Raw genomic sequence first — 14,651 nt, 5'->3', positions numbered from 1 at the left:
GAGGAGAGGGGAGAGAGAGAGAGACAGAAAAGAGGAGAGGAGAGAGAGAGGAGAGGGAGAGAGAGAGGAGGAGAGAGACAGAGAGAAGAAGAGAGAAAGAAGAGAGAGAGAGAAGAAGAGAGAGAGAAGAAGAGAAAGAAGAGAGAGAAGAAGAGAGAGAGAAGGAGGAGGGGGAGACAGAAGGAGAAAGAAGAGAAAGAGAAGGAGAGAGAAGAGTGAGGAGAGGAGAGAGAGAGAGAGAGAGAGAGGAGAAAGAAGAGAGAGAAGGAGAGGGGGGGAAAGACAGAGAGATAGAGAGAGAAAGAGGAGACAGAGAGAGAGAAAAGCATCAATCTGCTCACCCTCTGACTCTCCCTGCTTTGTGGTCCCATGGGTCAAAGACACTAGCACATCCTGCCCTGCTTCTTGCTGGTTGTTAAAAGCATCTCCGGCAGGGAGCAGAAAGCTCAACCGTGTGTTCCGATTTTATTTCTCGAATTCCTTCTCTCTGTCTCTCTCTCCTTTTTTTTCCCCTTTCTATTTTTCTCACCAAGTCTCTCACTCCAGCTCATCAGTGCTGGAGTGGGGGGGTTCCACCATGTTCCTTTCCATTAGCCCTCAGCTCAGTGTGAGCTCACTGAGAGTAGGAACCAGCTTCCTTTTTAACAAGTATCTCCAGTGCTTAGCATAGAACTTGGACGTAGTAAAGCTTAATAAATGCTTTTTCACTCAACCATTCACTCACTTATATGTTTATTGAACTTGTTGAAAGAAAAAACCCACTGGAATAACATCATCTAATCCCAACTCAGCAGCCTACTACCTGTAAGGCACTAGGCAGCTAACTCACTCCTCGTCTCCCAGGCCCCAGTATCCTCCTCTAGAAGATAAGAAGGGGGTGAGGAGGTGAGGCAGGATGAGATGACCTCTACAGTATCTTCCTGTGCTAAATCCATGATGTTCCACAGAAGGAATGTCCTGACCTCTCCACTTGCTGGTGCCTTTCCCCAAAAAATTACCTCTCATGGTGGGAAAGATTTGATACCCCCCAACTCAGTTGGTTTATAGTAAGGGGCATGTAACTGAAAAAAACAAGTATTAATATACTAAGGAAGTAGAGAGACTGTTTTTCTCCTGTGATCCTTTTATGCAGCTTGAGAGAGAGTCTCTGATCGAACGGAAAGGGAAGCCAGCATTGGCTGATCCAAGATTAACATTAACCCCTCGTCAGCCTTAAAAAGCTAAGCCTGAGATAAAGTGGACAATTTTGAGGACATAAAACTTTAAACAAAACCAAACCAGTGCAGGTAAAATGAGAAGGGAAACAATGTTCCAAATCACTAGTAATTAGACCAGTGGCTCTCAAAGTGTGGAGTCGGGGACCCTTGGTGATTCCTGCAACCCTTTCAGGAAATCCATGAGGTCAAAACTATTCATAATAATATTAACACATTTTAATCTATAATACAGTAAATATCAATAGACATAAGCATAGAAACCAAAGCTCTTGGGTGGGAGTAGAGTCCTCAATAATTCTTAAGCGTGTAAAGGGATCCTGAGACTTCAGAGTTTGAGAGTCGATAAATTAGAGAAATGCAAATTAAAGGAACTCTGAAGTTCCACCCTACACCCATCAGATTAACGAAGATGACAAAAAGGAAAACGGCACCTTGGAGGGTCTACAGGAAACCAGGCCCAATAACACTTTGTTGGTGGAGCTTGGAACTGGTCCAGCGCCCCAAAAGTAACTAAACTCTGAATAGTGTTTGACCCAGCAATACCACAAATAGGCCTCTACCCAAAAGAGATCCAAGGAAGAAGAAAAGCTCCCATATGTATAAAAATATTTATAGCAGCTCTTTTTATAGTGGTAAAGAACTGGAAACTAAAGGAGTACCCATCAACTGGGGAATGGGGGCAGCTAGGTAGCACCATAGTGGATAGACTGGAGTCAGGAAGACTCATCTTCATGAGTTCAAATCCGGCCTCAGACATTTACTAGCTGTGTAACCCTGAGCAAGCCACTTCATTCTGTTTGCCTCAGTTTCCTCATCTGTAAAATGAGCTGGAGAAGGAAATAGCAAACCACTCCAGTATCTCTGCCACGAAAACCCCAAATGGGGTCATGAAGAGTAGGACAGCACTGAATATAACTGAACAACAACAATGACAAATAGGTAAATTGTTATGTAAGAATCTAATGAAATACTATTCCACTGTAAGAAATGAGGAAAAAGAGAAACCTGGGGAGATTTGTATGAGCTGCAGCAAAAAGAAGTGAGCAGAACCAGGAGAATAATTTATGCAAAAACAACATTTTAAAGACAAGTTTGAAAGACTTAAAACTGATTGATTCAGTGTTCAACGATGATTCCAAAGGACCCATGTTGTAACATGCTACCCACATCCTAATATCCCCTGATCCAACCACAACCTATTGGCTTTCCACTTCTCCCTCTGCCCTACCTTACCAAACCTTCTTCATCCACAACCTCCAATCCCTTGACCCCTCAATTTTTTCCCAGGCCATCTTCCCTGCACTACTCACTGTTTCCTCTTCTCCTCATCTTGACTCCTTAATAAACTAATTCAACTCTACACTGAGTCCCTAGTCCCCTTAAAATTTTTGAAGGTTATGCCCTGCCAAGCATCAGCCTTGAAACATTCCTACCATTTGTCACCTTTGCTGACACATGCTGCTGAATAAAGATGGAGAAAATCACACAACAGTTCTGGCTGAGTTCAGTACAAATACACATTACACAACCTCAACTGGGCCCTCACTGTTGTGAAGCAATCCTACTATGCCTCCCTTATCAAGTCACTATCTCCTTCTCCACAGTGACTCTTCCAAACCTTTCCATCCCTCCTCAAACCTTCCAGGGCTCCCCTAATTCCCTGCCTCTCAGCTAAGATCTTTGCCTACATATTACCAAAAAAATTGAGGTCATTCACCATGAGTCACTAAGGCCCATCGATTGTATGTCTGCAACATCTCTCTAATACGCACCCTTCCCTCTTCTCACATTTCCATCACTCTGGTGCAGGCCCTTATCACCTCACTCCTGGACTATAGCAATAGGTATAGGTGGGTCTGCCTGCCTCAAGTCTGTCCCCACTCCAATCCATCCTCCATTCAGCCACTGCATGTGGCTCAGTGCATACAGCAGGCATGTTGATTGATTGACTGATCAACAGAGAGGTGATCAGCTTGAGACGAGAAATGAGACATACATTTCTGGACATAGTCAATGCAGGAATTAGTTTCTGCTTGATTACAAATAGCTGTTACAAGGGTTTTGTTCTGCTTATTTTTTTCATTGGGGGAGGCAGGAAGGAGAGTTAATACATGCTTGTTTATCGGGGGGAAAGTAAAAACAAAAAACTAAGCCTGCCAATCCCTGGAGACAGTTAAAAAACAAGAGTTTGATGTAGGGAGTTTTATAGACAGTGTAACCTCCTTGCCTCTACCAGAGGACAATGAGGCAGAAAGTCTTTCTGCATCTCTCCCCCTGGGCCGTGAGTTCTTGCAGTAATCCAAGGAGAGTTGGAGGCAGGAAACAGCTTCAAGGAGCATGACCCCTGGCAGCAGAGAAGAGAGTCAACTGTGGATTGAAGGGAGAAATATACCTGGTCGTTGGAACCTGAGCTTGAGAGAGAATTAGGCTCAAGGAGCTCTGCTGAGCAACCCCCACAGCAATTACACTGTTTCCAGGTAGAAACAGCAAGGGGACCAGGAATAGAGGAGCATGAGAACTCTGCAGTACCTGAGGCACGCGTTGCCTTAGACACATGTTTCCTCTATATATACAATGTTACCTCAATGTGTACTCTTCCCATTGAAACTAAGGAGTGTGTGCCCCAGGATTTTGCTATGCAATCTTAATAAATACTTTTACTTTGGGTCTATTTGCTGACTATTAAAGAAAACTCACTGGTGAGGGCTCATGATCTCAAGTTTTAGGAGTGTGAGCCCATGGAATATACCCTTTGAATCTCAAGACACCAATCACCCCCTCCAAATGCAGCCTGTGACTGTGGGTTGGGGATGTGGTCCCAGAGGAGGTGCTACACCAATATTTGTGTATTTGTCTTGTAAATAATAATCATTGCTAATCTTAATTATATTACCATTACATTCTGTGGAGGCAGTGGTGTGGAGGAGAGGAAAGCTAGACCAGAGGCCAGGAGAGAGGCAAAGCCCAGATTCTGTGAGGGATGTGATGGAAAGGCACAATCAGCATCTAGGGAAGGAAACAGAGACTCCATCATATTTTCACAGGATCATGGGGTCTCACAGTTGGAAGAAAACTCAGCTTGAAAAAGGAAAACTGTTCTCTTTTGTCTCAAGAGTTTTATTTTTCCTCCTTAAGATCCAGGGATGAGAAAAAATGTTTGTTTCCAAGACGGGAAGTCAAGGACCTATCACTGAGACTTGTGGGGAGTTTCCCATCAAAAAAAAAGCTAAAAGCCTCTGAAAAGTCAGCCACTTCCCCCCTTCTTTATGACTAAGGCATCCTGAGTCCCCAAACTGGGGTGTCAGAAGACCCGGGTCCTAATCTAATTTTCTTTTTGGTTTAATTTAATTATTAATTTACAAAAATCTACTTTCTCTCTAGCTTTGTTTTAAATCTATGATCTTAAAAACAGACTTTGTGGATTCCCCTCTCAGCCCCTCAGTATCCCCATCTATACAATGGGTATGATCATTCCCCATAAAGAGCCGCTGAAATCATGAACATGAGAGGAGCCAAGTTAAGGACCAAGGAAGGCACAAACACAACATATTATTATATCCTAGAACGAAATGTCTGCCTGTGCTTGAGGAGGGGGAGGGGGAGGAGACAATCCCGGGTTCTGATTTCAGACCCATTAATCTTCAAATTGAAAGCTGTTGGCTTAGCTAGTTGGAAGGTGTGTGTGTGTGTGTGTGTGTGTGTGTGTGTGTGCATGTGTGTGTGTGTGTGTGTGTAAAGAGAGAAGTATGGGCTGAGGAACAAGATCAAACAGTCTGAGGAATATCCCAATGACCTCAGTGGGCCTCTGACTCTCCCACACATCAAAAGATTGACTAATATCAGGGCCCTGCAGAACCCTGAGGGGGAAGGGTGGGGAGAAGGTCTCTTCACACAAGGTAGTCAAAGACAAAAAATCACATGCCCACCTATTTAGAAAGGGGAAGTCAATGTCTAGGAGAAGCGAATTCACAATAACTATAATCCACTCTGTGACCGGCCTGCCTCAGGACCAAGATAGACTTCAGGTGAAGGGGGGAAGGGAACAAAAAACAGTGCCCCCCCCACTCTGAAGCCCAGCCAGCCCAGAGATCCTCAGAGCCCCTTTTAGCCCCAGGGGTGCAACTTTAAAGGCCCCTCCCCCTTACTTTCCCAAAAGTCCTTACCTGGACCGCCCACCTGCAATGTCACCCCTGTCACTCATGAGCAAAAGATGAGGACAAGCCTCTGGCTGCAGTGAAGGTTGGATGGTTTGGCACACATATGCTGACATCCTAGAGAGAAAACAGAGAAATAAGGTGTAAAAGAAGTCAGCATTATCAGATCATGGAGTCATCAGTTTAGAACTGGAAGGGGCCTTGGAGGCCATGGGGTCCAACTCCCTTATTTTACAGATAAGGAAACTGAGGCCCAGCACTCTACCTATTATGGCACACTACCTTCTGTGAGTTTGAGTGGGAAATCAATAGACCCCCATATGTCTCTCTTGAAGCAGATATACCCCCTGCCCCCATTTTACAAATGAGGAAATAATAACAGCTAGCTGGCATTTATATAGTCTTCTAAAGATTCACAAAGTACTCTAGTGTGTGAGTGTATGTGTGTGTGTGTGTGTGTGTGTGTGTGTGTCACACATGAAACTTTATTTGAGCCTCACAATAATCCTGTGAGGAAGATGCTATCTCCATTTTACAGATGAGGAAACTGAGGCTGAGAGAAATCCAGTGATTTGCTTAAGGTCACACAGATATAGTCAGTATCAGAGGTAAGATTAAAAATTAAGGTTTTCTGACTCCAAGTTAAGCCCTTCAGCTACTACTCTGTCCAAATGCCTGAGGCCCAGCACTCCAGCCACTAAGCCAGGGGTGAGAAATCTGGGGCTTCGAGCCCTCATGTGGCCTTCTAGGTCCTCGGGTTCCGCCTTTTGATTGAGTCCAAGTTTTACAGAACAAATTCTTTTATGAAAGGGACTTGTTCTGTGAAGTTTGGATTCAGTCAAAGGGCTGCCCTTGAGGACCTAGAAGGCCACGTGTAGCCTCAAGGCCCACAGGTTCCCCACCCCTGTATCTAAGTGCTTACCTCACAGGGCTTTTGAGAGGCTCGTGTAAAGAAAGCCTGTTAAACCTTTTGAAAACTTTAAAGGGCTGGAGAAAGCCCGTTATTGTTATGGCTCATTAGTATTCTCCAAAACAGCTCCTGTTGCCACCAGAGACCACCATCCTCCACCCCTTCCCTCCCCTACTCTCTTGTCCCTGACACCGCCTCCTCCTCTCCTGTGAACACCACTTGGAACACCTCCTGGTTGGCATGGGCCATGCAAGGGGATTCAGCCAACATGCTCATTTGCTTCTTTATTTTGGGCAGTTACACAAAAAGCCTCTTTGGGTGCCTGTATCCAAAAATCAGATAGGAACCTGAATAACCTAGCAGCTTCTGGGTAGAGTTCTTCGGGGAGAGGTCATAGAATCACAGTATTTGGAACGGGAGGGAGTGTGCATCTTTCTTAGAAGGCAGGCAGATTGACCTGCGATAGCACCTACTGTGTTGGGCTAAAGCCTTGGAAGTTAGGAGAAGGCAGAAACCCGGGGCCCTCCCCCTCTGGGAGCCTGCAGTGCCAGTGTGGGAGATCAACCAAAGGCAAACAGGTGAAAGGAGACTGACATCGAATGAGGTTTAAATAAATACCAGTTCCTAACAATAATGGGAGAGATGTCACCAATGCAGGAGAGATTGCCAAATGAAGGGTAGAGACAGAGTCACGAGAGTAGGAGTTCAGAGGAGGAAGATAAACTAGTCATGGGATCTCTGAGCTGAAAGGAGCCTCAGGGGCTCAAGAACAACCCAGAATTGAACAAGTCTCCTCACTCCCCATCACATTCAACAAAGGGGTCTTTCTCAAGGTGGGCTGAAAGAACTCCAGTATCTCGATGGGGGAGCTCACCACCTCTCAGAACAGTTCATTCTTTTCACTGAGAGAATGTTTTCCCTGATATCAAGCCAATCAACACACACTTATTAAGCACATACTATGTGCTGGGTAGGCAGCTAGGTGGCTCGGCAGATAGAGCACTGGGTCTGGAATCAGGAAGACTTGAGTTCAAATTTGACCTCAGACACTTACTACCTGTGTGACCCTGAGCAAGTCATTTAACCCTGTTTGCCTTAACCCACTAGAGAAGGAAATACCAAACCATTCTAGTATCTTTGCCAAGAAAACCCCATGCATGGGCAATACTGGCATCCACAGGGGTAATGAAGAGTCAGACATGACTGAACAAAATAACCAATACTGGGCAACGGGCTAAGCTCTTGGGATACAAAGATACAAAGCTAAGTCACCTAACTACTCTATGCCTTAGTTTTCTCATCCACACGTTAAGGGGGTTGGACTCAATGACCTCGAAGGCCCCTTCCAGGCTCTGATAAACCAGGCCCTGTGCCCAGTGCTGGGGGCAGCTAGGTGACCCAGTGGATAGAAAGCTCTGGGGAAACAAAGCTCTCCAGGAGCTCGTAGTCTAAGGAGGGGAGAGAACACACAGACAGCTAACTTCATACAAAAAGCAGACGGGATGAAACGGAAGTGATATCAGAGGGAAGGACCCGGGGTGTGAGGGTTGGCTTCTTGAGCAAGGTAGGACCTGAGCCACTTTTTGAAGGAAACCAGGAGGCGGCTGAGAGGAGATGGGAGAGCATTCCAGGCATGGAGGACAGCCCGTGAAAGGCACATGGAAAGTCACATACAAAGAACAGCAACCGCAGAGTACACAGAGTAAAAGAAGAAGGCCTAACAAGACTGGAACACCAAAGTGAAATCTGCCCCTTTGCACCCTCCAGCAACAGGGGCCCAGCAGAGTGATCTAATCCTCCACACCATGGCCCTGGGATCCTTGAGGACAGCCAGCAGGGCCCCCTGTTTTCCAGGCCAAACATCCTCACATTCAGGGGCACAGCCTCCGGGTCTGGCCATCCCTCGACCATGGCGCCCAGAACAGACCCAAATACTCCTGATGTGACATGCCCACCCTGAATACAGCCTTAGACACTGGCAGGCTGTGCAAAGCAGGTTCGTACCGTTGACTCATATCAACCACGCAAAAGCTACAGGAAAAACTAACTAACAACTTAAGCCAGTTTGATGAGTGACTAAAGGAAAGTGACTGATTTAACAAACATCACAACTCATGTGGAACATTCAAAAAAAGAGGTGTTGAAACAAACCCTGGGTTTGGAGTCAGAGGTCCTGGGTTCAAATCCTGGCTTTGCTACTTACTACTTGTGTGACCTTGGGCAAGTCATGTGACCTCCTAGCCCCAGTTTCCCCCATGGGTAAAATGACAAATGAGTAAGATGAGATGATCCCAAAGGCCCCCTTGAGCTCTATATGTACAAGCCTTGGGAAGGATCCCCTCCAAGGCAATCTCCTTGAGAGGTTGCGCGCGTGCACACTCACACACACACACCTCACTGACGCTCAGTTTTTTTTTCCCCCTCAGGAACTGCTTTCAAAGCATTTTCTGAAATGTTTCCCATGGGGTAGGTTTCATTTTGGGAACAGTCAAATGTCATTCAGAGATAAGTGAATTACAGAAGGTGGGCAAGCAAACTGGGAGGTAGCATGTTTGATTCAATTCAATAAGGATTCATTAACATCTGTACTGCATTCACTGGTGAAAAGGCTGGGCTTGGAGGCAGAAAAATCTGGGTTGCCCTAGGTAAGTCACCTAACTTCTCTATGCCTCAGATTTCTCATCTGCATGTTAAGGGGTTTCTCATCTGCGTGTTAAGGGGTAAGGTCCCTTCCAGCCTCTGATAAACCAGGCGCTATGTCCGGTGTTAGGCATAGCTAGGTGGCAGTGGATAGAGTGCCAGGCCTGGAGTCAGGAAGACCTGAGTTTAAATCTGGCCTCAGATACTTCTTAGCTGTGTGACACCCTGGACAAGTCACTTAACCCTGTTTGCCTCAGTTTCCTGATCTGTAAAATGAGATGGAAGGAAATGGCAAACCACTCAAGTACCTCTGCCAAGAAAACCCCAAAGGGGTCATAAATAGTCAGACATGACTGAAATGACACAACAGTACATGCTAGGTGTTAGAGACAAAGACAAAATGCCCAACTATCCTTCCTTACCCTCAGGAAGCCAACATTCTACTGGGGATGAAAACTGAGCCATACTGGGCACTAAGGCCATTTCCAGAGAGGGTTAGAGAATCTCAGCCCTGGAAGGGGCCTTGGAGACCATCCAGTCCAGCCTGGACCTGAGGAGCACAAGACTGTTTATTTTCCATACAACACACCCCCAAAAGATCTTTAATGAGGGGCATTCACTTCCTCTCTATGCAGTCCATTTGATTTTTTAATGGTTTTATTATTATGAACTTAATAATCATTAGCAGACAGAAACCTTTCAGGATACAGAGAAGAACACAAAAGACAACTGGACATGAAACTGTCAATCATTCATTCCAGTTGAGTTTGTCAGCACAGATTAAATGTAAAACAATTGTCTCGTGTGATTTTCAGAGAACTCAAAAGCAGAAAGCTCTTCTCTGCAAAGTGGGCCTCAAAACTGTTAACCATTGGTGTCATCACTGGAGTAATGGCCAGGTTCCAAGGTGGCCAGTTATGAAGGGGACAAGACTCACTGTGGGGACAGATATAAATCATGACCTGACTGTTCAACAGTTTGTCTCACTGTCTTATAATCAAATCTTGTTGAGGGTCTTGGCAAAGATCTTTGTTTACTTTTTAATCTGCAATACCTTAAAGAAGGGAGGAAATAAAGATTTATTTGGTACCTACTATGTTCCAGGCAGTGTGCTAAGCACTAGGGATACAAAGAAAGGCAAACACCGGTCCCTGCCTCCAGGGAGTTCATAGTCTAATGGAGGAGACAACCTGCAAAAACAAACTCTATACAAAGCTGTAGACAGGATAAAGTGGAGCCAATCAACAGAAAGAAAACACTAGGCATTTACAGGAATCAGGAAAGGCTTCTCATAGAAGGTGGGATTTTAGCTGGGACTTGAAGGAAGTCAGGGAAGCCTGGGGAAGAGATGAGGAGGGAAGAGTATTCCAGGCACATGGGACAGGCACAGAAAATGTCTGGAGTTGAGAGATGGCCAGAGTCACAGCATCTAAGAGAACATGGAGGGGAGTAAAGTGTAAGAATACTGCTAAGGGAGGAGCGGCAAGTCACGAAAGACTTTGCCAAACGCCCAGCAGAGGATTTTACATTTAATCCTGAAAGCCATGGAGAGTCACTGAAGTTTGTTTCATACGGGGTATCATGGCGGAGGCATACGCTAGGATGACTGATTTAACAGCTGAGTGAATAGATGGATGGATGGATGCAGTGGGGAGTTGAGACAGGAAAGCCTTGACGTGGGGAAACCAGGGGGTGACTGCAATTGTCTGGGCCTGCAGCAGTGTGGTGACTGTATCAGAGAGAAGGGGGCATATGGGAGAGATGTTACAAAGGTAAAATCAATAGGACTTGGCAATATATTGGTTATGAGGGATGGATGAGAGAGAGCAGAAATGAGGATGACACCTCCATTTCAAGCTTATGTGACCAGGAGAATGGTGGTTCCCAGTAATAGGGAATTTGGGAAGGGGGGATAGTTTAGGGGAAAAGATAATGAATTCAGGTTTGAACACACTGAATTGAGCATGTCTTTGAGATGTCTGATAGGAAGTTGAAGATGTGATGAATCTGGAAATCAGGAGAGAGGTCGGGGCTGGATAAGCAGACCTGAGAATCATCAGCAAAGAGATGATAACTAAAACAATGGGAGATCATCAAGTGAAACAGCGAAATAGAGGAAGATGTCCAAGACAGAGCCCTGGAGTACACCCACCTTTAGTGGATGTGACCCTTGGGAAGATGGGGTAGAAGGAGAACCAGGAAAGATTTGCATCATAGAAACCCAGAGACAAAAGGGTATCAAAGAGAAGAGGGTGATCAACAGTGTCAAAGGCTTCATTCAAAGATGCCAAGAAAACTGAAGATTGAAAAGAGGCTAAAAAAGAGATTTGGCTAGTTGTCAAAGTCTGGCGAGGGCAGAAAATTGGATGATAAAGTTGGAAACCAGACTGCAGAGAATTAGAGAGTGAGAGAAGAGGAAATGAAGATACCTATTGTAGAAGGGAGGAAAGCTATGGGATGGCAGTTATTGGAGATGAAAGGATCAAGTGAGGGCGGACCGGTTTGTGGGGAGCAGGAAAGCAGATAAGGAGAATGGACAGTCATAGCAATGTATTGAAGCAGCAGACAAGGAGAGATGGAAGAGAAGCAAGAGAGTGGGGATAATGGCTAGAAATGAGAGCATAAGGATTGAAGGAAATGATGGATGGACAGCTGGGGAATGACTAAACAAGTTGTGGTAGCTGATCGTAAAGGCGTGATACTGAATGGAAAAACAAAGCCCACTGACTATGACTTCAGAGAACTGAGGGAAAACATAGGAAATAATGCAAAAGGAAGGAAGGGGAAATCAAGAAACCAGCAAACGTGCTGATGAGGATGATGTGAACAGAAAGAACAATAACAAAACAATTGAAATTGGATGTTACGAGAAAAGTGAAATGACTGAGCCTGGCCCCAAGGAAGGGAAACTTCCCTGTCCCCCCCTTTTTTTTGCAGAGGTGGGGGACTAAGGGCATGGAAAACTGCGTATAGTGTCAGACCTGGCTGATGGGTTTAGTTTTGTTAGACTGTTTCTTTTTCTTCTTTTTATTTTTTACTAGAAGGGATGGCTCTTTGAAACAGAGGGGTAAGGATACACTGGGAAATGTAGGTCATGCAAAATCAAAAGTTATCATCAATACATATTTCTTTTAAAAAAGAAAAAAGATGGATCAGGGTACAACAAGTTTCCTAGGCTGGTGAAAATGGGTATAAGCATTATATAGTCCCAGGTTCTTAGCAACAAGCAATCAACAAGCATTTACTAAGTGCCTACTACCTGCAAGTGGAATTTGGCATTTATTAAATACCTACTTTATTCCAGATCTGATGCTAGACATTGAGATGCCAAGATTTTATATGACAATCTCTGGTACCTAAAGCCCTTTGACCCACAGCCTGGCTTCAATCAGCCTTTCTAGGCACTACTACCACCACCATCATAATATTCATACAGCACTTAAGGTGTGCAAAGAACTTTACAAATGTAATCTCATTTGATCCTCATAACAACCCTGGAGGTAGAAGCTATGACTATCCCCATTTTAGAGATGAAGAAACTGAGGCAGATCAAGATTAAGTGACTCATCTGGAGTCACCCAGTTAGTCAGTGTCTGAGGTTAGATTTGAACTCAGGTCTTCCTGACTCCAAGTCCAGTGCTCTACCCACTGTACCACCTAGCTGCTCATTATTATACATCACTCCCCTCCAGGCATACTTTGGTCTGGCCAAACTGACCCTTCTTGCTGTTCTTCACATACGAAATGCAATTTCCTGCCTCTCTGCCTTTGCACAGACATTTCCCCCACACCCACCCACCCCCAAGCCTGGAATACTCTTCTTCCTCCCCTAGACTAAATACATAGATATAGATAGGTGTACTCTGAAGACCCCTCATTTCCTTCACAGTTCTACTATTTAAGCCATTTCCTAATCCCCTCCCCCACCAGCTAGTGCACTTAACCCCCTAAATGACCATGTGCTCATTTTACACATATGTCCCATATACTTAGCTATGTATTTGTTGGGTCCTCCTGATAAAAGGTAAGCTCTCTCTCTCTCTTTAAGGGCTGGGATCCTTGCAGCTCTGTCTCGTCCATGGATCTCTGGGGTTGGGGGGGTGGTAGGTGGGGTGGGGGTCAGCTAAGAAGTACAAAAGAAGACTCTTAGCTTACTCTCCCTAGGACTAGTGGGCTAGGACTAGGTTCTGACCGGGCTGCATGGGGGGGGGGGGCAGGAGAGGTTACTTGGCCTTCTTCTCTCACCTCTTCTATTCATTCTTTCTTCATTCCTTTTTTCTTTTCATCTCTTCATTTTCTCACTAACCTCTCTGCTTTTAACCTCAGCTTTCCTTTCAGAAGCCCAGAAGGGCACCAAAGGGGGCAAGAATAACCCTTAGAGATGGGAGATAAGAGGCCTCGGGATGAACAGGGAAGCCTCGCCCTGTGCATTAGTGAGGACCATTAGGAGGCTGCAGGAAGTGACTTTTCTCACTCTGGATACAGTGATAAAAGGATGAGGAGCAGAGGGGAGCAAGTAGAGGAGGAAGATGAGAGGAATAGGGACTGATTCATTCAGGCATGGAACAGTCCACACACACACACACACTTACACATGCACATATACACACACACGCACACACATGCACACATGCATGCACATATACACACACATGCACACACTTATACAAAATGCAGGTGCACAACACACATGCACACACATATGCACGCGCACACACATGCGTGCACACGCACACATACACACACACACACACATACACACCCTCTCCCCTAGCCCTACAGAATCTGGCAAAAAGTGGAGAAATTCTCAGCATAAGGCAGTTGGTAACGTTATGTAAAGACCTAACCCCACAGAAATATCATTTGGATGAGAAAAAGTTAAATTTAGCTAAGTACAGAGTGACTAATCCTTACTATGAGGGAGAGGCAGCAGCTCTCTGTTGCTGGGAGTCGACACAGCTGGGTTCTAAAAACTTTTGACAAGTTACCAAGGTCTGGTATACAGAATAACAGATTATATAATGAGGAGAAAGTCTATTATTATTACACGCGTGCAAAAAAAAATCACCAATAACCACAAGGTAAGTTTTTGGAAAGATAAACTTTTTGTCTTTAAACATTTTGGGGGATTACTTTTTCTTGACAACCCCTCCCCCCCAAAAAGCAACCATAGTGCCAAAGGCAGGATTTGAACCCAGCTCTGGTGCGGCTCAAACTCTGCTCCTCTAGCTAAGGCAGCTCTTGGCCTCAGCTACAACAATTTTTTTTTCAACTGGGGCTGTGACTCAGCAGGAGCGATGCAGAGATAACAAGACCTAAGTTTCCTCAGGTCTTTCCCAAAATGATTCCAGATGACTGGGGGCTTGGACATCTAGCCACCTAGCCAGAGTGGGCCTAGGGGCTCCTCAGCCCCCCAGAATTCCAAGGAATCTGAACGAAGTCACTTCTATTTCTGCTTCTGTCCCCATGGGTTCTCCCATTGGCATTGTTTCCCAGAACTGCTGGGCTATTTTTACTTTTCTTTTTTTTCCTCCTTAAAACATTGGGACAAAGTTACAAAATACAGCAGCAGGCCCTGAAAAACACCCCCTGACTGTGCCCCTGGGCTCACGTATCCCAAAAGGAAATCAATGTCCTAGGACACCGGGGTCCTGAAGGATGATGTGTTCAGCTAAGTTCACAGTGACCAAGAACTTAATTCCCGATTAGGCTTAACAGAGAAACAGTAAC

General features: G+C 45.2%; 1 protein-coding gene across 4 annotated transcripts in view; it reads right to left on the bottom strand.

Moving 5' to 3' along the window:
• The window catches only part of PITPNM2 (phosphatidylinositol transfer protein membrane associated 2), a 256,108-nt gene that overhangs the window by 193,433 nt on the left and 48,024 nt on the right, over nt 1-14,651 (bottom strand). For all 4 annotated transcript variants that reach the window (XM_027853474.1, XM_027853476.1, XM_027853475.1 and 1 more), the window contains exon 2: nt 5,381-5,488. The gene's annotated coding sequence lies outside the window, so the exon portion shown is untranslated. The remainder of the gene's footprint in view (nt 1-5,380; nt 5,489-14,651) is intronic.

The sequence above is a fragment of the Vombatus ursinus genome, unplaced genomic scaffold (genome assembly GCF_900497805.2).
Source record: "Vombatus ursinus unplaced genomic scaffold, bare-nosed wombat genome assembly UNPS02009994.1, whole genome shotgun sequence".
NCBI lineage: Eukaryota > Metazoa > Chordata > Mammalia > Diprotodontia > Vombatidae > Vombatus > Vombatus ursinus.
This window is presented reverse-complemented; position numbering and strand designations above follow the sequence as displayed.